The sequence below is a fragment of the Haemorhous mexicanus genome, chromosome 3, assembly GCF_027477595.1.
Source record: "Haemorhous mexicanus isolate bHaeMex1 chromosome 3, bHaeMex1.pri, whole genome shotgun sequence".
NCBI lineage: Eukaryota > Metazoa > Chordata > Aves > Passeriformes > Fringillidae > Haemorhous > Haemorhous mexicanus.
Genome location: NC_082343.1, coordinates 84,764,543 through 84,790,938, shown reverse-complemented (window position 1 = coordinate 84,790,938; position 26,396 = coordinate 84,764,543). Strand labels below are relative to the sequence as shown.

At 38.2% G+C, this 26,396-nt stretch overlaps 1 long non-coding RNA gene across 2 annotated transcripts in view; it reads left to right on the top strand.

The window, feature by feature from the left end:
* Positions 1-26,396, top strand: part of LOC132325340 (uncharacterized) — a 50,956-nt gene that overhangs the window by 7,982 nt on the left and 16,578 nt on the right. For both annotated transcript variants that reach the window (XR_009485897.1, XR_009485896.1), the window contains exon 3: positions 2,384-4,780. This is a non-coding gene — a long non-coding RNA (uncharacterized LOC132325340). The remainder of the gene's footprint in view (positions 1-2,383; positions 4,781-26,396) is intronic.

Sequence of the window (26,396 nt, the reverse complement as noted above, 5' to 3'; positions counted from 1 at the left end):
AGGCTTCTATGATTTAGGAGTAGTATTCTTCATTGTAGTGCTCCCACTGAAGCCCTCCAAACCACGCATCCCTCGCTGGCTCACTCCCCCCTTTCCCCTGCGGCAGGATGGAGAAGAGAATTGGAGGCACAAAGGGTAAAGATCACAGATTGAGATAAGAACAATTTACTGGAAAGAGCAATGGAATTAAACAAACAGTAACAGCAGTAATATCAGTAACAGAGGGAGTTGGCACTCTCTCTTCATGCTACACTTACTCAACCAGAAGGGACCCCGTCCCCAGAAAATGGCATGAGCTGGTACAGAATAGCCTCCAGGTCCTGGCCATGTCCCCTCCTGGCCACTGCAAAAACTGACAGCCTTATCCTGGCTGGAACCAGGACAGACCTGATAAGAACAGATATGAAACTCTAACATATGCACCCAGGAGAAAGAGGATGGCAAAACCAGCCCTCCTCACCTCAACACATCTGGGTAATAAAAGAGTTGACTCCTGCTCCCAGTCAGCAAAATTATGTAACATAGCTGTCCTTTAGTCAATGCAGTTTTAGATTACCCTCTCTAGTTGGCAATATTATTACATTTATCTTTCCACTTATCAACCAAATATCTAATCTTCAAACAGCATATCCTTGCTAGTTGAGTAACAGAATAAACAGCATAATTATATGAAGGCAATTAAGCAAACATTGCACAACATCACCACCTGAGGCTGTCAGTCCACCAGATAACTCATACAGTCCCAACTAACCTAACTGACACTTGAAATAATTAGGAAATAGAATGAAAGTGACTCCTGAGCTGTAGACAGGAACAAGAAGCAGCACTAGACAGGCACAAAAGATGGATGGTGACTGTGGATATTGTGGGTCCATGTCAATGATAGATGGAAGAGGCTGGGAGAGGATGTCACACAGGCAGGGAGCACATGTCATTGTTGCCAAGTCTTCCTGTGATTTTGGCAAGGGCAACTTTTGGGTTAGGTTTTCTCATTTAAAAAATTGCCCAGTGAGCAATATCCATTTGTCTTTTGACCTTCCTATGTTCCACCCTTACACAGGCAAAAAATTTTGAGCCTTGAGCAAAAAAAGAATCTAATTATATGTTATTGTACTTTTGAAGCAAAATTTTTAGGAAGATTGTTGAGGAAACTAATTCTTGGTTTTATGTCAGTCAGAGCTAGGCTGTCATAAAGCACTGAGAAAAAACTGAAGTACAAGAAGAGAGAGATTACAGAAGAGGCAGAGTGAAAGACAAAGAACACTTTTGTATATGAAAATACAGTAGAAAAGGGTGCTTTATTTATCAAAGAGATAGGTAGATGTTCTCTTAACAGGAGCAGAGGTCATATAGGATAAGATGGAAATACTTGGCCCAAAGGAGTGCTGTACTCACCTGAGAGTCAAGCATTAACTAAGGCTGAATTTCAACCTGGGGAGACAAACAAAAAAAGCCTTACTGTACCAAGCAGTATGTATAAAGGAAAAGATATCTAGAATTTACATAAATGAATGCTCAGAAACCTAACTGATTCCTTAATCAAATACATATATCAAGCACCTCTAAAATGGTTTGATTTGTTTCTCATTCTTTGCCTACCCATACATTCTATTTTTCAATTTTGCTGAGTCTTACTTTGAATGCAAAAGTAAAGGGTTTTCCATTTATTTCTATTGAATGTCTTGTGATCGGAACAGACTTTCTCTATATCAGCCAGCTTAAATATTCCTCTCTGTTACATTTGTCCTTGCCAACAGAACAGGTCAAAATAGAATGATTTTTCATCTCTTCCTTTCCCCATATTGAAATTCTGAAAATATTCAGGCAGTTCCAATTCCTAATTACCTCCTTTTATCTCCTTAGATTACTCAGCTGGTACTCTTTGCAATCCATTTCCTTCAAATGCCATAAGTAATTAGGTGTCCTTATGGAGTTATTTACCTGTGATTTTTGTCATTTTTTACCAAACCATATCCATTACAATTGCATTGCCCTCTCCAGGTTTTCTGCAAATTTTCTTGCTGAAGAAATGCCTAGAAGCAGCATTTCAGGAACAATTGAGTGTGAGCTGGCATAGAAACATCTCGCTTTTCTAGGTCCCACTCAGCTCCCCAAGCTCACATCAAAAAGGCACAGGCAGTGTATCTCCCTGGAGTGCCTCTCTGCACTCTCCTCCATTGCATCTTCTCAGCCAATGCCTTTCAACTCTGATGCAAGGGAAAATTTGACCATAAATTGGTCTAAATTAGGATAAATGGGTCTGCTTGGGGTAATTTAACAGAATTGTAGACAAAGCCTTTTCAGCAGGCTTGGTGTTGAAGCAGCGATAGTTCTACATTTGCTGTTACGCTGTACAACTCACAGCATGTGGTTTCTCCTTCAGAAATTTGGACCTGCCTGGGTGCCAAGTTCCAGTCTCTGAGATGGATGGATGTTGCTCTTCCTCCCCAGCTGGGGTCAGCTCCCTGTGGCAGGACTTACCCCACACTCCCAGGTGTACCTGGGGTGTGACAGCACAGCTGTCTCCCTGCTACATCCAAGGAATGATCTTATCACCTTCAGTCATCCTTGTGGGCTCCCACCGTGCCCTTCTGCCACCTCCAACAGCTCCCCAGCCACAGCTCATTGCATGCTGCCTTTTCTGGAAGGCACTCCCTGCCTTCTACCAGTCTGGGAATGGCTTTTGATTCACATCTTTCGATCAATCTGGGTAAATGTTGCTGGTGGTGTAAGGTTGCCACTGCTCACAAACCCAAGACTTCTAACGTGTACCAAATGTTCCTGCAATATGGCTGGCTCACTCCACATTAGCATAAAAAGTACACACTGCAAACACATCCAGCTGCTTTTAACATCAAAAGGAAGATTTCCACTGATTTTTATAAGGTCTGAATTGGAGTCTTGTGACCCTGCTACAGTGAAGTATTTACACATATGCCAGACCCTAAGTATGTGAAGAAGCCCCTAGAATTCAATATGCTTCTCAGATGCTTAAACACTTCAGTCAAGGCCTCAATGTTTATTTTAAGCTGCTGTAACAGTGCCACTGTTATATAAAATAAAATCCATGTGAGAATTCCTTTGTTCATATGAAAGGAGGAATAGGCCTTTACATTAGTATAGGTTCATACATATAATGTGCCTGTTTATATACATATGCACACATATTTACATACATATATTGGCATCTTTTCTTCTCTTCATATTCCTAAAAGTAAAGGGTTTATCTCATTCATAAAATTAACTGCAAAATGCAGCATTTGAGTCCACATTTTTTACAGTGGAAAAAAAATCCTTTTAAATGCCCTTCTCCCAGTGCTGATGGATGCTTTCCAACCCAGGAAACTGTCACACAATAGACAAATCAAAAGCCTTAACCTGAGAAGTGGAAATATTTGCCTTGGAAACATATATAGAAATGCTCACAACAACAAAAGGAAGAAAGAGAGTTGGGCAACATAGTGAAAGATTTACCTCAGAGACCATCAAAAGGAAGAATCATTTCCTTTCCTGCTTTAGGGCAATGTTTATTTAGATTAAAATGTAAAAGGTGCAGTGGGAATAAACATCCTCATTATTGTCTATAGAACCTTCAAATAGACCTTCATCTTATAATGGCATTCAGGAGACATTCTAGGTCTTCTCTCTTCATTCCTTTTCCCTCCTTTATCTCTTTCCATTTATTTTTTTTTTTTCATTTTGGTTTGATTTGGTTTTTAATATATAATATGCAGGGTTCAGCCTAAAAATTCCCTACTGAAATTGAGTGAATTCATGCATATACATGCTGAGCAGCTGCAATCACATGTGACTCAGACAGGGGCAATGCAGTATTTCAACTGCAAAGTCTCCAAAAATTAAATGAGAAAAATGAGACTTTACCTTGGGGTAAAGGCTGGCAGACTAACACCGGAAGGGACAGAAACAGAATGTGCCCAGTTCTTCTGTCTCTGATGGAAAAGATGAAATTCTTGCATTGCTTTAAAGAAGAACAGATTCCTCTAGAATCACTGTAAGTCGCTTAGAGCATATAGAAACAGATGGTTAGGTAAACACAATTTTCTCTTTACTAACAAGTTGTTTCTGCTCTATTATTATTTGACTCTTTACAATTCATAAATAAAATTAAATCAATAACATCTGTGAACATCACTGCCCTTCCGCTCCTCTGAAATACCCCATAACCTTCCATAACTTTCTTTATTGCTAGTGAGCCTCATGTCAGGCTATCTTGAAACTCCTAGCCCTACAGGAAATAATGTCTGGATTACAAACACTTGGGGGTTTTTTACAGTGGCAGGCAGGGAGAGGACATAACACTGAAATTCGGGAGTATTAAGAGGATTATGATAGCTGTTGGATTTTGAGGGGTTTCTTTGGAGTCTTATTTCTCCTTCAAGTGCAAAACACCTGGGAAGGCAGCCAGCCAGCTGAGACAGGCTCTGGAAACATCAAATCATCAGAGAAGAGCACCAATCTACCCTGCCACAACCTCTGTTAAAAACTCCTCAGGGATTCACTTCCCATGCAAGTGGTCTGTGGATAATGCAAAGTAAAGAAGAGCAGCTGGTGTCACTGAGAGGTTCATCAGTGGCAAAGCCACTTCAGTACCCTCTGTGACTGGAGAGGTAATCACCACAGCAGTCCAAGACCTAGCCCGGTGCTCCATCCGTGCCGTGCCATGTGTCATCTGGAACTAAAGGAGCATGAAAACATTTCCAGAAGGTGAAATGTTGGCAGAGGCAAAGGCTGATAGGGAGAGGCTGCTGTGGCTGGTGAGGTCTTGTAGTGTTGCTTAACAGGCACGTTTTGTTACAGCATTGTACTCATGGCTCTGCTGGGACTGTGACTCCTTGAGAGACAATTGTAAATTTTTCTCTCTTCTTCCATCTAAAGTCTCTGAAATGAGAGGGATGTGGTCAGTGTTCTGCATGCCCTGGCTCGAGCAGGAGGACATGTTTGATGGTGATGAGGTTTGGGGGTGATTAGAAGACTGAATAGGATAAAAGAAGCTAACTTTGTAGCAATTTCACTCATATCAGTGGTTGGGATCAGTGTCTGTGGTAGAACGTGACATCAACCATGTTTAGGTGCTGTCTAGGAGAGGGGAGGTTGGGGCTGCCAGAAAGCAAATTAACAGCTAACTGATGATCTAGGATCTAGGTCTTGAGCTCATTCTTTGGCTCTTCCTGGACATACAATTTTCCCTCTCTCCACTGAAGGAAAAAGCTATTTTCCTTACTGCTATTAGTTTTCACGCCTTTAAATACCAGGTATTTATTTACAGATCAAAAATCATTTGTGGAGTAGGTGTGGTAATGAAATTGATATACAGTCTGCTTTCTGGATGATACAAAAATGTATAATGTTATTGGTCATATTTTTTCCCAAAGTTTATTAATTTCTCCATGAGAGATCACACTGAGCCTTTTACATCCATTTACACACATAATCTCTTTTTCCTGAGTTACTAGCTTCTGACTTTTCACAGGAGAATCAACAGCCATCCTACACAGTTACATACATCCATCTCTGAACCTGAACATGGAACTAAACACACAAAAAAGTCATAGGCAAGTCAATTTGCATACAATCTTGATAGATAGGTGAATCTGTTCAAGCTTCCCAGACCTATGTTTGAACCTCCTGTAGCTGTGGTAAATCAGACACAAGCATGCATAGGACACAAATGTCAGAGAATTTTCATTAAGGGATTGTGCTCTCCACTGTAATTTCTGAGCAAGACAAAATGGCTGAAGAATAAACACAGACAGTGACCACCAGGGCAAAGGCAAGCCCAGCACTGAGAGCAATTTAGAATAACTTCTGCTTCTGAGTCCTCAGTCCACTTGAAGCACAGATGTGTTAAGTTCTAGTATGCGAGACTGATGAAGCAGCTCCCCAGGCTTCAGTCCTCATTTCCCAGCTGAAAACCAATATTTGTGCAGCCTGCACTAGTCAGGCTTTGTGAATGCTAACATACAAAAGATGGGTGTATTCCAGACATTTTTCATCTCTTGAATGACTTCAGGATGCAGTGATCTCTGTGTAACCCTGCAGCCATATCCATTTTTAGCAGCTTTTTCCAAACTCACAAGTTACTATTTGTCCCTTCAAAAGTGTTAGAGCTTTACATATTAGCTCCCTCCTATATTGTAAGGAAGATTGAATGCTTAATTTCACTGATCCAATTTGGTTAAAGAAGTTCACAAATGCTCTTATTTATTTTTATCTGTGCAGTTTCTGTTTGTCTAATGATTTTGAGCATATGCTTCAGAGACACTCTGGGGCTGGACTCTCCAGATCCATAAAACATGATCCAGAAAATCTAGTCTATTTTCAGCAAGCTTAAATCAGTTTTTGCAGAGATCTGCTAAAGATTTCTAGTGGTTAGAAAATGAAAGAAGGTAAAACAAATTATTGTCCGTGTTAAAATTATTCATTTCACTTGATAATTATCAGAAACAGATGATGTATTTAGCTATCTATACTCTGTGATGTGTTAATCCTTGTTTTTCTGGCCATTTGTTTTTTTCACCAAACACATAGACATTCTTTCTGAAACAAGAAGAGACATCATATCTCTAAAATCTCAGTTTTGTTGGAAAGTTCAGAAAATAGATAAATAACCCGAAGCCATGAGCTTATTTCTTCTAAACAAAAGGTTATCACAGATTGTCAAGATTATTTTTCATGCCCCTCTTCTTTCTTACTTGCATTCTACCTCCCACACCCACCTCCTGGCAAATCAACAAGCTCTGAGCAGTCAGTCCCCACTTTCGTGACTCAGTCTCAGAGCATTAAAGCCTTAAGCTTGGCAGGTGTCCAGGATGAAGAAATATTAACAAATCTCCCACAAAGAGCACTCTAATCATAGCAAGCACTGAAGCCTTGAACATAATATTTCCTCCATGTATAAGATTTCCAATTTGCTTAATGGCCTCTCAAACTTTGCACTATGATATTGCAAATGTTCTTTTAGAAACTCCAAGTCCTCCCCAAACACATAAGCAGCATGTACATTACATTATAAAAAAATATAATTTACTCTTCACTTTTGGCTTCTGCTGAGAAATCTTCTTCCAAGTCATAATTTATTGGAAAATAAAAAAGAAATACCATGTTCAAGTTATCGTTCAAAGATGCCTCATTTTGTAATTCCCATTGCAACAACAGAGGCACATACTTCCATGAAACATTGTTGTTTATCTCTTTTTGGATGACCTCATCGAAGGTTAGTTGGAAGAAGATGGAAATGCAGACTGATTTATTGGTAGCTGGAGTGTAAATTTCACACAAAAGTTCGAACGGGAGATTTTATAACTACAGCTAAAGGGTCACAATTTTGTGAGTTGTGAGTAATTTCCACAAGTCATTCTGTTGTCTGCCCTACATCACACACTGAACTCTCCTACTTTCTTTTGGGATATGAACTGACACTTTTTCCAGATAGCTACATTCAGAGCAAGGATTTTTACAAATAAATGCAACTGCACCCATTTTTGTTCCTACCTAAGGGGTGTGAACAACATCCAGCTAAATCCAATTTTACTGCATTGTCTATATTTAGGCTATGGTAGAACTGTAGCAAATACTCTGAATATTGCTTATCTAAGGCCTTTAAATTTATTTCTATGAATAATTACAATTTAGTTACCAGGGAAACACATATTATAGCAGTCAGTTTCCTTATTCATTGGTAGAGTTATGTCTGCCACTTTACAGACAAAATGTGTCTGAGTGTAGAACTGCATTAAACAGTAATTTCAGAGGACTTTTCAACAGATATTTTTCTAAAAGAAAAATATTTTTCTTAAACTTTTTCTTAGTAGTTCCCCTGTCTACACTACTGAAACTCATAAATTGTTCTGTGATTTGGGAGATTATTTGTTCTTTGAGAATTTTTCTTTAGTAGAAATCTACTCTGTGCTGCGAACAAGAATTTTGTGACACGAGTGTGGTTAGTCTTCTGGAAAAGACAGACTATTGAAGGCAGAGGTGTCAGAAGAAATACTAAGGTACAAGAAGAAAGCAAAGCATTACAATATTTTATGCAGTGTATAAATTCAAGTCACTGCAAAAGAGCACAGCTCTCCCTCTCATAAGGACGCATGCTAGTCAAAAAGCACACATCAACCCAACCTAGCTGGGTTTATTTTAAGAAAGCAATGACTACAGCCAGCTCTGGAAGAGCATGAGAGAATTCATACTCTTTCAGTAAGGAGGACTTTTGCACATTCAAACCATGTGAAGTGGGCAACACCTGCTATGTCAGCCAGTATTAATGGAGAGAGGAACACCTATGCTTCAGTTACTTATGTGCGATAAAATGTCCCAGTTGTGCCCTTTAAAGCTGCTTAGTTACATTAAAAGACAGCCATTCCCACATTCCCTAGGTCAGGCAAACACATCCATTTCACAGCAATTCCATGCTATGCCTGATGTTCTGCAGTCCCAGGCTAAATGTGAGCTACTGCAATTCACCTTTGAGCTGGCTATGCTCTTTAACCAAAGTGAACACAGCTCTGTATCTTGTATTGTTTTTCACATTTCCATAAATGCTAAATATCTGTTTTTTCTTGTATAATTTTTTTTTTACATGAGTGAACAAAAATGCCTTTTTTAATTTTTACCATTTTAAGCATGGAAAAATAGTGTCTAGAATGCTTCATGCAGACATCTCCCTGAATTCTGACACAGTTATTAAAAAAGGGTACAATGCACAATTCAGTAAATGTGTGAAAAAAAAAGTTTTGGTGAGTCTTGAGTCATCTGTAACAAAATTAATGAATGAGATGTTTAAAACCCACAATTTCCAAGTTCAAAACTGATGAGCACATACTTCCCTTAAATGGTTCTGACTGGTTGCCAGTGGCCAGTTCCCCACATCCTAGACAACAGACATAACTTCAAAATATAAATAACCCTCTTGGTAGAATTGGCATACACACTTCCAGTGGGGTAATAACATTTGACCATGACCACTGAGAAATAGATTTGTTCCTTTCTTGTAAAAATGAGGAGTGTGTTAATATGAAAACAAAATTGTTGGTTTGAAAATCCTATATCCAGATTACATCTAAACATATTTAGATAAACACATGTTCTTAGGAAGCAGAGCATGGAACTGGAGAATATGAAAGAACAATTAAAGAGCTAAGGAAAATTAAGCCCCTGGGTTATACTAATAAAAGAATGATAGTGATCATCTCCCCATCTAGTCTTAATAGCTGTCTTTCATAAATTTTCCATTAAAATCAAATTAAAGTTTGAGCATTGCCATTTCAATGAAATTCTTTGCAGCTGCATTTCTCTCAGCCCAGTGTTAATATTAAGCATTTAGTGAATTTCTTTTAGAAGTTAATTCAATAGTGCTTGCCATTATACAGCTACAATCTCATTTTCATTTCATCACCAAGATGTTATGATCTTTCAGGGTAAGACAGTTTCAAAAACTATAAAGATTGTTTTCTGAAGTTTAATAATACCCACTTGGCCATGAGCATTAATCTCAATGAATAGTCAATATTTTCTACATCATACTTTCTGCATTCTTCATCCTGACATTTAGTACCCAACTATTCATTTGCAAGACACCAGAATCTTTTTATTAAGCATCTTTTACTGCTTTATGCCCTCTTTCAAAGCAACATAATTTATGAGCATCTAAGTATGATCTAGTCATAGCATTTAAAATAAAACGTATTTCAAAATTGGTCAGATCATACTTTAATTATATTTTCTGGAAATAATTTAATATGACTAGTTAAATAAAGGGTTGAAATATTAGGGAAAAAAAAACCCTCACTAGTTGATTTAAGGTACTTTTTATGTCAACTCTGTCCATAAATGCTGCAAGATTGATTTTTCTCTTAAGCAGCTCCTTCCAACAATGTGGAAATGGGGACCTAGGTTTCTTTTTGTATCCTGACTATATACAGGGATTTTGAGATGATTTTCTTTATCAAATAATTTAAGAGAACACTTGCAGAAATACTACATTTTACAATGTCACTTTTTCTCAGCTACCTTGGTAGTTCCCCCAGTATGGTATTAGATTGCCTCTTAGCCAAATGCTGCCCTTCAGAAGTAACAAGCCTCATCTCAGTTATGTGAGCAACAAACCTCATCTCAGCACCACACTTTTGGAAATCCTGGTGTGGAAAAGAGTCACAGACTACTTTAGGATAGGAGGGACTTGTGGAGGTCATGTGGCCACACCTCCAGGTTGTCAAGGCCCTGCTGTAGGGTGGCTTTGACCTGCAGTCTCCCAATCACCTCTGCAGTCTGTGACCTTTCTGAGCTGGAAGTCCCATTGCCCAGGTCACTGATGAGGAATGCTAAGCAGTGTCAGCCTCAAGTATAACCCCTTAGGAAAACCACCAGTACTCTACAGCCAGCTGGATTTCAAACCACTGAACAGAACCTTTGGGTCCAGCAGTCCAGGTTTCACCCACCTGTAATTGACATGCAGTCCTTATCCCACTGGCTGACCTGCAATGGTATTATGGAGAGAGTTTGTGCTGTCAAAGGCCATCCACTGCTTTTCCCTTCTCTCAGAAAAGATCACAATTAGGCCAACCAGACACATTTTTTCCCTTGATGTGTCTGTGCTCTCTTCTCTTTCATGTGCCTGGACATCACTTCTGGGATCATTTGCTCCACAATCTCCCAGAGACTGAGGTGAGGCTGCTAGTTCCCCTGGTTCTCCCTTTTACCCTTTTATATGTTTTTTTTTTTCTGAAGATAAGTGTGATACTTGACTTTCTTAACCTCTCTCAATTGCTCTGACCTTTCAAAGGGGATAGTTAGCTCCCTCAGCAGTCTCCATGGATTTGTATATGTCCAGCTCCCTTATTTGATCCTGAATGGGATTATTCTCTACTGCAGTCAGTACGCCTTTCCCATAAACTTTGCACAGAAAACTTGGAGGCCTGAAAACAGATCTTGCCAGGAGAGAACAAGAGAAACACTGAGCATATCAGAATTTTTTAAGCCCTTTTTCATTAGATTGTCTTCCTATTTAATAGGGAAGTGTTTTTATATAAATCTGCAGGAGGACTGGGAGCCAAACAGAGGAAAAATATCAACACAATGCCATGAGAGAGTGTGAGAAATGATTCTTTAAATCTTTCCATGAGACTTGAAAGCTTAACCTTATAGTCTTCTTTTAAAACATGACAAGACAGCTATTTTATTTTTGGTTGGGTTTTTTTTTTCTTTAACCTACCAGTCCATGGCTAACACACTAACACAGAATATGAGAACCCTGGGTCCTAGGCTGTGTTCTGTAAAAGGAGTTTAAGCCCTCCTCCTCTACTGCCTGGAAAAGTGGTCTCGTAGCAGATCTACAGACTACATGGGGTTGAAGAAAATGTGATGGGTTTAGTTCTTTCTACTGGAGCTGTTCCACCTTTGTAAAGGAATTCAATATTAACTAGTCCAGGAATGTTGCTTTCCAGCCAAACCACTGAGGACACTCTCTGGGAAATAGGAAAACCTGAGTTCCAGACTCTGCTTCTAGAGGCTTTTTTTTTTTTTTACATCAAGCTGTTATTAGATAAAACATATGAAGACTCCAAGGCAAAGTACAATGCTTGTGTCTCTCTGCTGGTACCTGTGCAGCAAAGTTTTGGTTTTCAGTCAAACTATAAACATCAGCCTTTGGGCAGAATGTCTCCAGACACCCAAATGCTTCCTTCCACAGATTTTTCTATTTTTCTAATCTAGTTTGAGTGATCTGCTCCCATCCAAAAAGTCAGATTCCCCTGCAAAGCTAATCCATTCTCACTGAGTTGCTCTGTTTAGCTTGCTCTTTCCAACAGTGACACTAACTAGGGAATTGATAGATTTTCTGGCAGGACATGTGGAATGTACCTGTTACTTTCAAATCACAGTATGTCTAGACTCCTATCCAAAAAAAATGCTTCACTGCTAAAAATAGAAGCACAGCATTTTTTGAAAAATACATTAAAAAGGAAGTTAAAAAAAAAAGAGATTAAATGTCTTTTTAGATTTGTGAATTACATAGGATGTGGTAAATTGTCTAGTCAGTGTTTGTCTACATGTGGTCTGAACATTTTTTATGGAGATCCTGGGTTTAAATATATATATTTTTTGAATAAAGTTTTAAATCCCAAGAGTTGTGATGCCCATAGAAAATTACAGGGCGTTTTCTTCATCTACAAGATCACTAGCTTTTGCCATTGGTTTTGGGTACTGATTTACCCATAAAAATGAAATGGAAGAGTCACTCTACCAGAGACATATACTGTGTTTTCAGTACAGCTGAGGAAGTTCAAAGAAAAACACACATAGGCACACTTTCACTGTTCCCACTGCAGGAAATGCACTTTACTTTAAAACTACAGGGTACTTTGTCCAAGGGTGTTCCAGGAATTAAATATTTTCCTGTAGCAGCGGAAGCTTCAGAACCATTCAGCAGTTTTTCATTTTAATTTCTAATTTTAATCCTGAAAACCTCCTTTTTCTGAAATGATAGAGTGAATTTTATCATTTCACACTTTCCTAGATAAAAGAAATAACCCCTTACATGGGCAAGGCAAGATCCTTTATTCATATATTGTTAGTCCCCTAAAATGCCTTCTATTAAATTTCATAAGTATTTCTGATGCCCCATTAACTTAAGTAGGGAAAGGTCATCTTTGTCTGCTTAAAGAAATGCAGTCTTTCCAGGGAAATGTAGCAAACCCAGAGTTTAAAATATTCCTGGCAGGGTGAGGTTGTTCAGGCAGATTTAGGCAGATGCACATAATTTACAGCATTCTTTGGGAATTCCTACCCAGTGAACATCACTCACAGAATCTGTCCTACATTTATTCTTAGTATTGTATCTGTCTTTTCCATCCTGTAAATGTTCAGATTTATATCGTTATAATTGCAGCACAGGATGATGATACCAAACTCAAAACAAGCCCAGCCAGAATATGAGAAACAGCATAGACAATTCAGCAAGCAGGCTTATTTCCCCTTCTTTCAGACTACTGGACTTAAACCTGCTAAGCTTATACCCTGTGTTTCCTAAAAGTTCACTCCATGTGAACATGGAAGGGTGAATAACACACCTGCAATAGTAATTAAAACCCTATAAATACTACTCAGGACACTGCATGCTTTTGTTGTATTAACATCACCATTAGACTGCATCAACAGTAGATCTTCCTTCAGCTTGAAACCTGCTGCTTTAGAACAGATTAATCTAACTTGACATGATTAGTCAAACCACTTCTCAGTGCCACACACATTTGTGTATGTAATGTGCTCATGTTAGAAGAGGGATTTCCTTCCTTTTTTCTTGTTTCAGTTTAATTATTTTGAGTGGAGAAAATGCTACAGACTTACTAAAGAGTACTAGTAACCACCACAGGTCTACAACCTCCCACTAATCTTTGCTTTAATGCAGTCCCAAATTGCTCAGCAAGGTATTTCTATATGTGGTTCTGACACTCTCCCACGCTGTGACTACTCTTCAAAAAAATTTTTCAAAAGAGAATCTGTTTTTTTGTTTTTTCTCCATACTTACTAGAAATTAAATTTTTCTACTAAGGCCTTCTCCATGCAATTTTAACATGTTCTTTGGGATCCTTTTTATGACTTGACTAAGGGTAAATGGGCTCCCAGGCCAGCATGAGTCCAGAGACAGCATTTTCACAAAATATAATGGCTAACACTACCATGACTCAGAAATTGCACACAGGCACTACTACTCTGTACTTATAAAAATCATGGCCATAAGAAAACAAAATGCACTCAGATGATAAAAGTATTCATGACAAGCTGAGGTAAAGATTTTAATCAGAGAAAATTTCTCAGAAATTGTAAAAAGCATTGGCAGGTCACAAGCCCTGGGAATGCTGGATCAGATGCAGGAGTTTTGGGGAGCATGCTCTAACTTTGGAGGGTCAGAGGAAGGTAGAGGCAGTCCTAACATCCATACCAGACTGGTGCCAGAACACTTTAGAGGCAAAGTAGAAGGCTTTCATTATGAGGGGTGCTGTTTTGACCCACCACTGAGTTAAACTGGGAGCTCACAGAAATATGGCACTGGAAATGGAGGTCTTTTAGCATCTCTTTGTCCCCTCCTAGAGATGTTGCTTCCCCTTATTGAATAGGTTCATTCTCATGTCCTAAACCTCTCCATACATTAGCACATACACAATGAAAGTGAATGGGTAATAGACCCAGGAGGTGACACATTCAGACCTATTCAGCCATAAAACTGAAGAGAAAAACTACTTTGAAATAACTACAAGATTACACAGTGAATTCCTTACTTTTAGCTGCATGTATTTCTGAATACACTGAATAACACCAGGCTATGTGCCCAAGTATTATACCCTCTAGACCAGGTGTGGGACTCGGGGGGGAAATATAAAACTACGTGTGACTAATGGAAAGTTTATCCTTGAGAAACATATTTACATATTTCAAGGTTAATTGACATTAAGAAAGTATGCACCACACTCAGCACTGTCAACTTCAAGAAGGGTATCATCGCATTCCTGTGGTATTTATCTCTATTTTCTCAAATACATTATCATTAAAAGTTGCTACTATTGACTACAGCATTATGATAAAAGGAGTCAGGGACTTATGCTTGAACAGTGCTCAGCCCTCATATAGTAAGCATTGCACTCAGAACCTGCTGGCAGATCTTTCAACCTCTTCAAGTGCCTATCTTTTTATGACTATTATTCACTTTCTACTTTCACAAACAAAACAGAGCTATCAAATGGAAATTAATAGATAGTGATTACACGGAATTTGTAAACTGCAAAAGCTCAATTACAAAAAGGAAGGAGCTTCCAACAATTACTAAATGTTCCCCACCTTATCAAGATGAAGAAGGACAAAAAGATAGGTGAGAGGAAATTCAGTACAATTAAACATACAAAGCAGAGGAAATGCAGTTCTGTGTGGCAGCTGCTGCTCCGTGGCTGCCATGACTCACTGCAGTGTCCTTGTTCTGCAAGGACCATAGCTGAGAATGAGATGTGATGTTCCATGTCCTTGTACTAAACCCATGCACAGCAAGACTAAGACACAGAAAACAACTTAGTTATCCTTGTATTTATTTATTTTATCCTTGTATTTATTTTATTTTGATAAGTTATTATTTTGTGCCATTTTTTTTCAGTTGCTTTGTCAGTTTAGCAGGAATTTAATAACTTCAAAGTGAAAATAAAATACTATGTGCATTTGAAAATAAGCCATAGATTATGGCTGTTACAATGGGTTAGACTTACCCCTGAAAAATTTTTGTGACTTGCTGGACTTAGACTAAATAGAAAATTACTTTGTTCATTAGAGACGTTTAATGCAAGAACTGTTTGAGGACTAGACTTGAACAGATCCTTCTAAATCATCCATAGTGCCAATACTTACTGTGTTGGTTACACTGCTTGTCTGATTGCTGAAGCTGTTTGTTACCCTCTTGCTGCAATCCAGTTATATCAATGTGTATTTTCATATAGCATTCCCTAAATTGTGTTTCAAAGTTTTTTTGTTATCTAGGTTGTCTCTCCTTTTCTAAGAGCCCATTGGGCAAAAGCCTTCCAATATTAGACTTTGCCACTCCTAAGTAGAAGAAAGTAAAATTCTCATCAGACAGTCACTAAAGTAAAATTTGCCTTTTTTTTTTTAACAGAATTGGTTACTCAGCTCCAGATTCATTTTGACCATTTTGTTGTTGCCATTCTGCATTTTTGAATCAAATTTCCTTATTTGCTTAGCACAGTACACATCTCACATTTAGACTTCATCGTGCTGATTTCCCATTGCCACCCCAGCTGGTTGCATCCTTCAGTAGGGCTGTGTTATGCCATGCAGGTGTTTTGTGCTATCACTAATGGCACTATTGTGGCAATATTAGCAATTTTTCTTTCCTTGGCTTTCTAGCAAAGTCAGCATCTTCAGTTTTAAAAACTACTTCCAGCTACCTTCAAAATGGTAATGGCACGTACATAGCAAAAGAGTGAAGAAAAAGATTGAATATTAAGTATCAAGGCAAATTAACAAAGCTTTCCTGGACCTTGTTGTACCACACAGCTTTCTACCCATTTTTGATTGTCACAGATGTATATAATTTCTGAGAGATAGTTGACAGCAAGGAAAAGCTCTCAACATAACATATCCAACAGGTACTACTATTAAATTAGCATTTGGTTAGCTAACAATAGTTTCCAAAGGTAAATAATAATAATATTCATGTGCATGCAAGTTAGCCTTACACAGGAAAGATAAAGAGGGAAGTGCAGTCCATGATATGAAGAACTTATATCACTTCTTGTTAGTAATGTTTGCCATCACTGAGAGCCTAATAATATTCTTTTTAGTATCAAGAGGTGTTGAAAAAAAATATATATAATAAGAACTGTCTCTTAAAAGAGAACTACAGAAATAGTTTTCCATGGCCAGAACTTCCTTTCCTTCTTACAGCAGTGTAAGTTCCAAGTAAGGTGTGGGGAGTGAGGAACAAGCTTGAAAAAGGGGTCAGGTGCAACACAAAGTAACACAGGGTCACCAGGAGCAGCAAGCTGTCCCCATTTACTCTAGATGAAGGATTGTCCAGAAAAGAAACAGTAGATAAAATAGTAGTAGTTCATCAAAAACATTTGGTTGGATTGTAATCTCTCAGTAACCAACAACAAGGAAATTTCAGTTGAAAGGAAAAGATAACTATTGAATATGAGCAGATGTACAAATAGAAAATTATGCAAACAGAAAGCCATTTTTGGGGAGGACAGTGAGGGAACAAAGCAGCTTTAATTTGCACTCTGTAGTCTTGGATGGAGATACTTCAAGTTTACAAGCTCCATGTAGTGCCAGAGAAACTGCTACCTTTGTTTTCTTCTCACTCCAAAATCAGCAATTCTTCAGGAGATGCTATTGAAAAGGTTCTTTTTGCCCCTCAGAAATCTTCAAATCACTTTCATCTGACTCATTTTACAATACAGAAATGTGTGTTCAAGGTTCAGAGAAACAAAAAAATTGTTTTGGAGGCACCAGAGAGACAGGGCAGGGGAGAATGGGACCAGTTTTGATTGACATCCAGGGCAAGATGGGGGAGGTAATTCAAAGTCTTCTTATAGAGACTTGTGTCAGAGAGAAAAAGTAGATGCTTATATTTTCTCAAATTTTTTAGAATTATTTTCATATTTTCCTAGTAAAAGAACACAGGCAAAATCTAAATGGAGAAATAAATTTTAAAAAAGACTTTGAAGGTTTCCATGAACACTGATAAAAAAGAAAAATTTTTTTCAAATTTTACTAGACCAACACACCAATTACTCCACCATCAGGAAACAAAGTTAGGTTTATCTCTGCATTTCAAGGAAATCAAGCCCACAGAGGTCAAGGAGGTTGCTAAATGGGTGAGGGAGCAAGAGAACAATTTACAAAATCATCCTCTAATTTGGAACCAAGGTCAATGATTTAAACTTTATTGCTCATTTTGAAACCAAATTCACAATGAGCATAGGTGGAACCATCCCAACTAGCAATTACCCAGAGCCAGGCAAACAAGAACAGCAGAAGTAACTATAGCTGCAAGAGAATTCATGTGTTCAAAACATGAGATCAGCCCTGCCAATTTGCTAGCCACTGCTCACTTCTGATGGTGATAACTTGTTAAGCCACAGCACTCAGCCACACGCCGAGCACCAAGCTCTATCAGGAAACTGCCACAAGTTGTGGTACCACTGCAGCACTTCAGCTGCAGCCAAGACTTCAACACTCAGCTCTCCTATTCTTCAGAACCTGACCCTCTATGCCACGGTCCAAACCAAATAAAAGGCAGCCTGGTTACTACTGTCTATATGGAGTTTAGTGCATTTTTACCAAGGAACACACCCAGCTTCAGCCTTGCAAGTATGTCAGTGAAGTGCTTTGTTTGCAGAGATAAATGGTCTTGTAGGAAAGAGAAAGAATGCATAATGACTGCATTTCAGGAGCTCTGATGAAACCTTCCTCTCCCCATACAGTGAATCCCATTTCTATGTAATTATATGGTTCACTGATCCTTTCTTTTGGCCCATATTTAATGCAGCCCACACAAACTGGTGTCATCTTAGTGTTTATTACTGTAAAATATTGACCTCAGCATGCTGAATCATGAAACAGGGTTTGTAGAAAAGGTTACAATGTGCTGTATGTTCCGGAATCCCACACCCAGTCAAGTTTCAGCTCTAGACATTTTCTTTCAGGTTTGAAGGGAAACTGAGGGCTGTGTCCCAGAGTTCTGAATTTAGAACTTTCCCATTCAAATGACTAAATTGATGCCAAATACAGTGAGATTTTATCTATCTAGGCAGAAAATAGGCACATCATTGAAAACACACTTGGAAAAGATGTGTTTTGCAGGGAAACCCCTAAATTATTAACTTGCAACAAAAAATAGAGGCTGAAGTGAGGCTGTGAATATTGGAATTAGCAGGTTTCTAAATGGGCTTCTTAGGAGTGTATCACAGAGTGGTTGCTGTTGGAAAGGACTTCTGGAGATCATCTCCACTTTAACTAAACACACAGTGATCTTCCAGGGCTTTTCTTTTTATAAACAAAATCTCTTATGAGGGAGAAAAAAATTGCAGCACTGTTACAATCAAAGCATGCTGAAGCTATGGCAACAGCAAGAAGCAAGAAGCACTACTTTCTTCCTTCCCCTCACCTTCCTGTAGTCTACCCACATCAAGAAAATGTTCAAGGTTGCATTTGGCACTTCTGAGTTAAAGAAGAGGCACTTAGAAGATATGAGGTCAGATTTTCTTTCTAGCCCTTCTTATACAAGTTTCTCTTTTGGAAGTATTTTGTGTTTTTCATTAGTGGGAGCAATAATAAAAAATTACCTGTTGAATTTGTACAATTGTAACAAGAACTTAGTTCTATTAAATTCTGTTTATGTTTTTTTCTTTCAATTTAACTGTTACTGATAATATATTACCTGAACTTAAAGTTATGGAGTTCTTTGTGCCAAACACTTTGAAAATTATACAGTCTTTTGACAGATATTTCCCTCTCAAAGCTGAATTGGGATATTAGGAAATTGTGATTTCTTTGAAAAGGTCAACAAGAAGTTTTGTATATAATAGGTAAGAATGCCAGCTTACAGACAGTCCTGTCTTTGAGGCTTCTGGGGGATGCTGATGTGACTATCCCATTCTCAGGTAGCACACATGTAATAGCTAATTCTTCTAAAATAATTCTCTGAAAGATACCAAGGTAGCTTTTTAGCCCCCCATTATCCATAGCCATGCAGTTCTCCATGAGCTAAAGAAATTTCTAAGCTCATAGAGTGCTACATAGAATATCACCATGAGCAGGCTGCTGCTGCTGAGTGGTGGTTTTTTCATGTGCTAAACATGAGGAATTCTCAAAGGACAGTAACAGCCTCAGTCTATGAGTGTTACTGACATCCATCTCGAGAGATCCTCAAGCCCCCCCCTTTCCTCAGCCATGTTCTCCTATTAAACATATTTAAATATTAGCCACGTTACAGATCAGGCTAATTGATGTTTCCATAAATAAGACAGTCTGTCAGAGCAGTTAATAGAACTGAACATGCCCAAAAGGCATTGTCTTGTTCTTCAGTTATAAGGATGCCTTTAGCTCCTTTATGCCTTTGTCATAGAAGCAAAAAAATCCCTGCACTGCCAGCTTCTAACTTCTCCCTTGGAAACCTAGGCACTCTTTGTATGAAACTCACAATTCATTATAGAATTAGAGGGAAGTATTTAATAGACACTAATGAAATGTTGTGGGAACTATGCTAATTCTGTCACTTTAGCAGAAGAATAATTTCACTAGAGAATGAGGGAAAGTCAAAGCTGCTTGTAAAAAGAAAGGAACAGTAAAATTCACCAACAGCTGCTACCAAATAGAAATGCTAATAGAACTTCATCATAATATATTTTAAATAGTGTGGTTTAAAATATTGTTAAAATAAATTGCATTTGAACCCAAAGTAACACTCTCAAGTGTTACTCATGGGAAATTAGGCATGAAAGATGAGCTATAACTTCTATATGTAAGAAAGAGCCATTTTTGTGTTGGACCCACTTGTCCAGCTCAATCCCCAAGGCAGGGACCTTGAGAGTATTAAACATTAAAAATGTTCAAGAATGAACATTCAGGAAGAGGCTAAAAGCAAAGAGCTGAGGCACAATTGAGGACAAGTGTGATCATAATCAAATATGAATCTGATGATTACCCACTCAAATACACTATGTGAGAAAAGAAACCTCTCGATAATTAAGACTATTACTTTACTAAACACATCAGTGAGGGAATTTACACACAGTGTATTTAAATTTTTCTCTGTGTTTTCTGAAATACAGAGAAAAACATTAGTATTTTTTACACAATCTGAACCCCTTTGGTTGTGCTGGGCATCCTGTTCTGATACATGATGCTGTTAAAAAGCAGTACAGATTTCTCCAATGTCTAAGCAAGCATATGTTTGTCAAATTTATTGTCAATTTACATACAAGAACTGATTTTCCTATCTCAAGTGAAAACTTCAATTTCCTACAAAACAGTATGGTTTTTTATCATTAAGGGTCTTTTAAAAAGATTGGAACAGATCTTTCTTCCTCGGCATAGAGCAAGGAAAAAATAGGGGTTTTTTTTTCTAGAAAAAATATCAAAACAAATTAAACTCTGTACTATGTGCACTTGTTAAACCTATGGCTCCCACCAGCTTCCTATTTCGAAATAATCCATATATATGAAAGAGCAGAAAGCTGTTCAGGACTTTATTGTGTATTCTATATTGACCAAGGCCAGTGTTGATTTCAGAAGGGAATCAATAGGGAATGAAAGAGGCCAAAGTTGAAGGTTTCATGGTTCTCAGCAAAGCAAATAAATGGCAGACAGCCCACACAAAAGGGCAGAAATATTTAAATTTCATTGTAGGTGTAACAAAGTATATTGCTTTCTTAACTATGAGACCCTTTTCTGAGCTAGAGCACTTCCAGCAGCAGAGAAAGTGCTGCTGTGAAGGAAGAGCAAAGTGAAATCAGCTTTTGCCCCAAAGCCAGGTCCTCCTGGTCACCGACAGCCCTGCCTGTCCCTGCCCATCCCTGGGGCTCCTCTCCGTGCCCAGGCCCCCAGGGCTGTGGGTCCCTGCCCCACTGGCAGTACAGCAGGGCCATTCCCAGGCTCCCCACCATGACAGGTGACAGCCCACCTGGCCCCTTCCCCTCGGAGGTGCCTAAGGCTGGGCTAGCCACGCTGCCCTCCTGGTTGCCCTGTGGTTTTTCTGCTGGGCTGCTCAGAAAGGCCTTGCCTGGCCAGGACCAGGCAACCTTTGGAACCTGCCCCAGCTCTGGGTCACTGACCCAAGCACACTAAGACACAGCTAAATGAAGAAAATAGGGCAAGCAAACTGTATACAGAAGGAACACAGCCACTTGCACAGTTAAGACAGTCTTGCCCTAATAAGAGTCTCGGTGCTGCCAGCCAGGAGGGCAGTGATGTGACTAACCTGCCTAGACAGAAAGCAGAGAAGCTGCCAGGGCAGAACAAACAAAAAACATGGCTCAATTATACCCATGTAAACATGAAAGAATGTCATTGTGAGAAATGATATAGAGGTACAAGTTTTAAATATCCTAAAATGACCACTTGTTAAACTTACTACTCAGAAAACCCACAAGTGAAGAAGCAGTTTGGCTTAGTCTTAAGCAGACGACATGTGGTTTGCAATGTTACTTTTGAAAAGTTTCTCTGTAATTATGGCTACTATATATTCAAATTTAGCATTTAGAAGAATGAAGTAGATTTAATTAAAAAAAAAAAGAACAACAAAAAAAAAGGAGAAGCTTGTTAAAAACAAATTAAAAGGAAGACATAGAAGTCAGAACCACTGAAAGCAATAAACAAAGGCATTTAAACTTGGAAAGATTTCCTCCAAAAAACAGAAGCCTTATCTGAAGAAGGGAAACAGAAAAGAAGATAAATTCTGATAAAAAACAATTAAAACCATAAAAGGCAAATGAAAACAGATTTTGAAGATTAATTTGAGTAAATAAGAACTGCTTTCCTCCCTGGCAGAAAATTTGTACAGTCCACAGACCTAACAGTACTAAAAAAGTGTAAAGTCAAAATGAAAGAGTTAGATGAATTCTCTTTATCCATATTTGTTTAAGAAAAGCTTGGAGAGATTCACAGACACTTTATAAGGGTCAAGTTTGGTGAACCACCAAAAGGTCAGTAGGGAACATTTGTGAACAGACTGATAAAATAAATGCTAAAGAATCGCTTGGGTTCCATTGCATTTAACACCAAGTAGTACAATATTCAAACTATGAGACTGCTGAATTTCTGCTGTAGTGGTAACCTACTGACTGACACTTCCTCAGGGACAGAGAGTATCAGCTGTAAAAAACCTCCTTTAAAGGGGGATTGAGAGAGGGCACAAGTAATGTACACGGGAAAGCCTGACTTCTGTGCATATGGAGCTGTTAGAAATTATGAATCTGCTCAACATTTGATATCCTGGTTATACTGCAGCAGCTTCTGCAGTAGAAAATCAAGTCATGGGTATTATATATACATAGGTATTAGGATTCACTGAAGGGTCAGTAGGATTATTGACAATGACTGTCTGATTTTACAGAATTGCATGAATTTTCAGAAAACTGTTCACAAGGCACCTCTCCATCAAGTTGCAAGAAACAAACCAGTCATGATATAAGGAAGAAAAAAAGGTTTCTTGTATGTTTGTAACAAATTAAAAACTGAGAGTGGGCATAATATAAAGGAACTATCTCAGGAATTATTTAGAAACAAAAACTGTTTGATAGAGTCATACATGAACAACTGAATGAGTCATGAATTTACAGATGATATAAAGTTAATCAGGATAGTAAAAATTCAAGCTGTCTTTACAAAAGAGTTACATCATATGGCACAGATTTTTGTACTCTTTCTAAGCATTTGTTCTTGATGACTGAGACAGAAATCTGGAATAAAAATGCCTTTTTTCTTGTTGTCCTAACAACTGAACTGCTGTCCCAAAAAGACTGACACAAAGATAAAAAATTACACACAGATGAGCTAAAGTGCATAGCAACATTTCAAGAAGGGAAAGATGGAAAGAGCTGAACTTTCTTTCTTCAATATAACCTCTGCTCAACCAGCTTTTATGCATAACTTACTGTCATTTTTTTTTGAAACTGCTATATTGAGCATTCAAGGCAGTTACAGAACATGTTTCCCTTTTAACAGTTTGCCCCTGCATGACAAAGAATCAGTATAGAAATATTTTTAAATTACAGAAATTCAATGCACTCATTTTCCAGCCTTCAAATTACTAGCAACTGCCAAGCTTTGTCACAAGGCCAGGTTTTTTGGATACTCAGCCTTCCCAGCCCCTTTACCCCAGAGCAGCTCCAAAACCACCTTTGTTTAAAACAAAATCAGCTTGTATTGTCCCAAAAAAACCCTGATAAATCAATCCTACTGAAGATACTGAAAAATCTCACATGATAGTCAGGCAGTCAAAATAAGAAGCAAGATTTTTGTGTGTGTGTAAAAACACTTGTTTCTTTCCTTTTGACTTTGCATTTTCATCCTCAGCAGCAGGTGACAGATGTTCACCATTACTCACTAAAAACATAAAAGCGATTCAAAACTTAAGTCAGTGTTCTATAAATACTCAAGACAATGACATTTCCGTTTGCATGATAAGCAAAACAAAAGGTCAAGGTTTAATGTCTACTTTCATGTCTCAGAAGTGCCTGTTCTTATCTGTGGTCTTTCCCAGCCACTGTATTTCTGTCTATAATGTGTATTGCTGCGTAACAACAGCTACGTGATGGAAAATAGGTGTAGTTTTTGGTTTGCAGGACAAATGTGTTTCTCATCAGCCTCACTGGATACTGGAATTCACATCATGCTACCAAATATTATGAAAAATACAAAGGAAATATAGTAAAAAGTGTAACTCCACAGCTGTGGTTGAAAACAGTAGCATAAGTGCTATACAGAACAACCAAACAGAAGAGTTCTACTGTCACTGAGAAGTCTCTGCAGTCCATTATATTTTGCAGGATCACAAGGAGTCAGTCCTCTTGCCAATGCTTTCTTCTGCTGCCCTTGCAGAGGTGTCATGAAAATAAGAGAGTTGTGCAGAGGGAAAACCCAAGTGGTTGAAAATGTATGTGACTGTAATGTTCTTTAATCTTTGCATACTATGTACAGTCTGTAAAACCGTCAGTGAGAGCAATGACACCCAGGTGATAAGCAGAGAGGAGGGAAACATTCAGTGGTATGGGTGGTTGTGACATTTCCCCACTCTGTGAAGAAACAACCATGATTGGACCTTTTGAATAGACAAAGTGCCCTGAACGTCCTTGCAGGCCCATCTTTCACTTCCAGTGAAATACTGTGGGGCTGCATCCATACCGAATAAGGGTTGCTGGCTTAAATTCACCTCCACTCACATTTCAGAAGATATCTTCATCCTGTGGCCTGCATGCAAATACCCAATATTAAATCTCCAGGTGTCACTTTTAACTAATAGCCTGCAATTAGTATTTGATGGCCCATCAATGCATTATGCAGTTCCTTCCTCTGGAAGAGTTCTCTCTTTCTTTAAATTGCCAGAATTGAAAGAATTATGTTCTAATCCCCTGACTTCATCCAGTTCATTCTGAAACTTAATGTTTTTAATTTAAATCCCCTATTGGGAACTCATTCACTTCCATGGCACCAGCACAGCTAGGTTGCCCTGATTAATTACTAGCACTTACCCTTCTACTTCAGTAAATCTCAGTACGATGTCTAATAACTGGAAAGATTTAAACAAATGCTTTATGTCATTTCAAATCTGAAGCTCCAAAAAATTCTACAAAATTGAGGAAAGGCAGGGGGCTATAGAGAGCCTGTGTTTAGGAATTTAGTGTGTGATGTTCAGAACTCATTCAATGCCCAAGCTACTAAATCAAATCCCTACTGGAAAGCTAACTTACAAAGGCTATACAGTTGTGAAATAGATAACACAGGTTTAGGAATCAAATTACACTTTCAGTCCTGGAGATGCTGCAGAGAAACCAGATTTACAATTTCTAACTTACAGAAGAAGTATTTTAAATATCCAAGGGTTATTGGATGAGAGGAAGCTCATGAACATGACAAAGATTAAACTTCCATTCATGTGAAGTCTACTGGTGGCAAACATGGAGAACAGTTATTCTAAGCCAGTTTTGGAAATGGACTTTCACACATGGATAAAAACTTACCAAAAAAAAAAAAAAAAAAAAAAAAAAAAAAAACCAAAAAACCAACCAAAATGAAGAAAACAAACAAAAACAAAATCAACCAAGAATGTAACCAACCAAACAAGGAAAAACTATTCCCAGCTGAAATTCAGCTTGATTATCCTTTACCTACAGGACAACCTAGGTAAAAAAATCTAGGAGTAATGAAAGGAAACAGTCTAAACACTGGGAGTCTTATAAGAAAAATGAAGATATTCTTTTCCCAAAGTATATACTCATTTTGTTTGCTAATTAGCAGTGATGAGCAGATAAAGGCCCTTTGCAAGACTTTGCTGAAAGCCTCTTTCCGTTCAGTGGTTGGCATAGAGATGAAAAGAGGGTCTTCTTCACAGTGCTCAGACCAAAGCTGCATTTTTGCTCATGCCAGTTAGAGCAGCAAATATTTATTAAGGTATGAAGGTACCTCACACTACACAATCAGATGGTCAACCATGTTTTGATAAGTTTGATCTTCAGCAATTTCTTCTGCAACAAATTAATTCACTGAATGAAGGTTTTCTCCATCAATCTTCCCGTTCACTCATCTCTGTCTGAAACACACATTTTTCCCATGATGTATCATTGGCACCACCTCAGATGCTCCAAGCAGGGGATCACATCCCCAACTTTGTGGCCAGCCAGTCCAAAGACAGGCTTGCCCTAATCAGCTTTAAAGGTATAAAATGTACATCTAATTACAATCAGACCTTGATAAAGATATTTTCTGTATGCCCATTATGACTCTAGTGAGCTACCCAAAAGTCCAGGCTCAGATACTTCCTGAGTTGGAGCCGTCTTGGAAAGCAGAGATAAAATTTCCAAGCTAATTTTGCAAATGTGTGTTTAAAATGTATATAGTTACAGTGACATGCACAGGCCAATAAAATTAAATTCCCTATTTAAAAAAATTAAGATTATCCATTTTGTTTTCTAAGTGTCATTGTTAGTTGACTGTTGTGTTATATTTTCCTAAAACTAACCTTTTCAAAAATCTGTAATTATCTTGAAATACATTTCCTGACTTATGATAAGGCATGGATTATATGAAAAATGGGATGATGATTTAATTTATATCCCAGGTCCAATTCACCTTTAAAACTGTCTTTGGTTTTGCTTTCT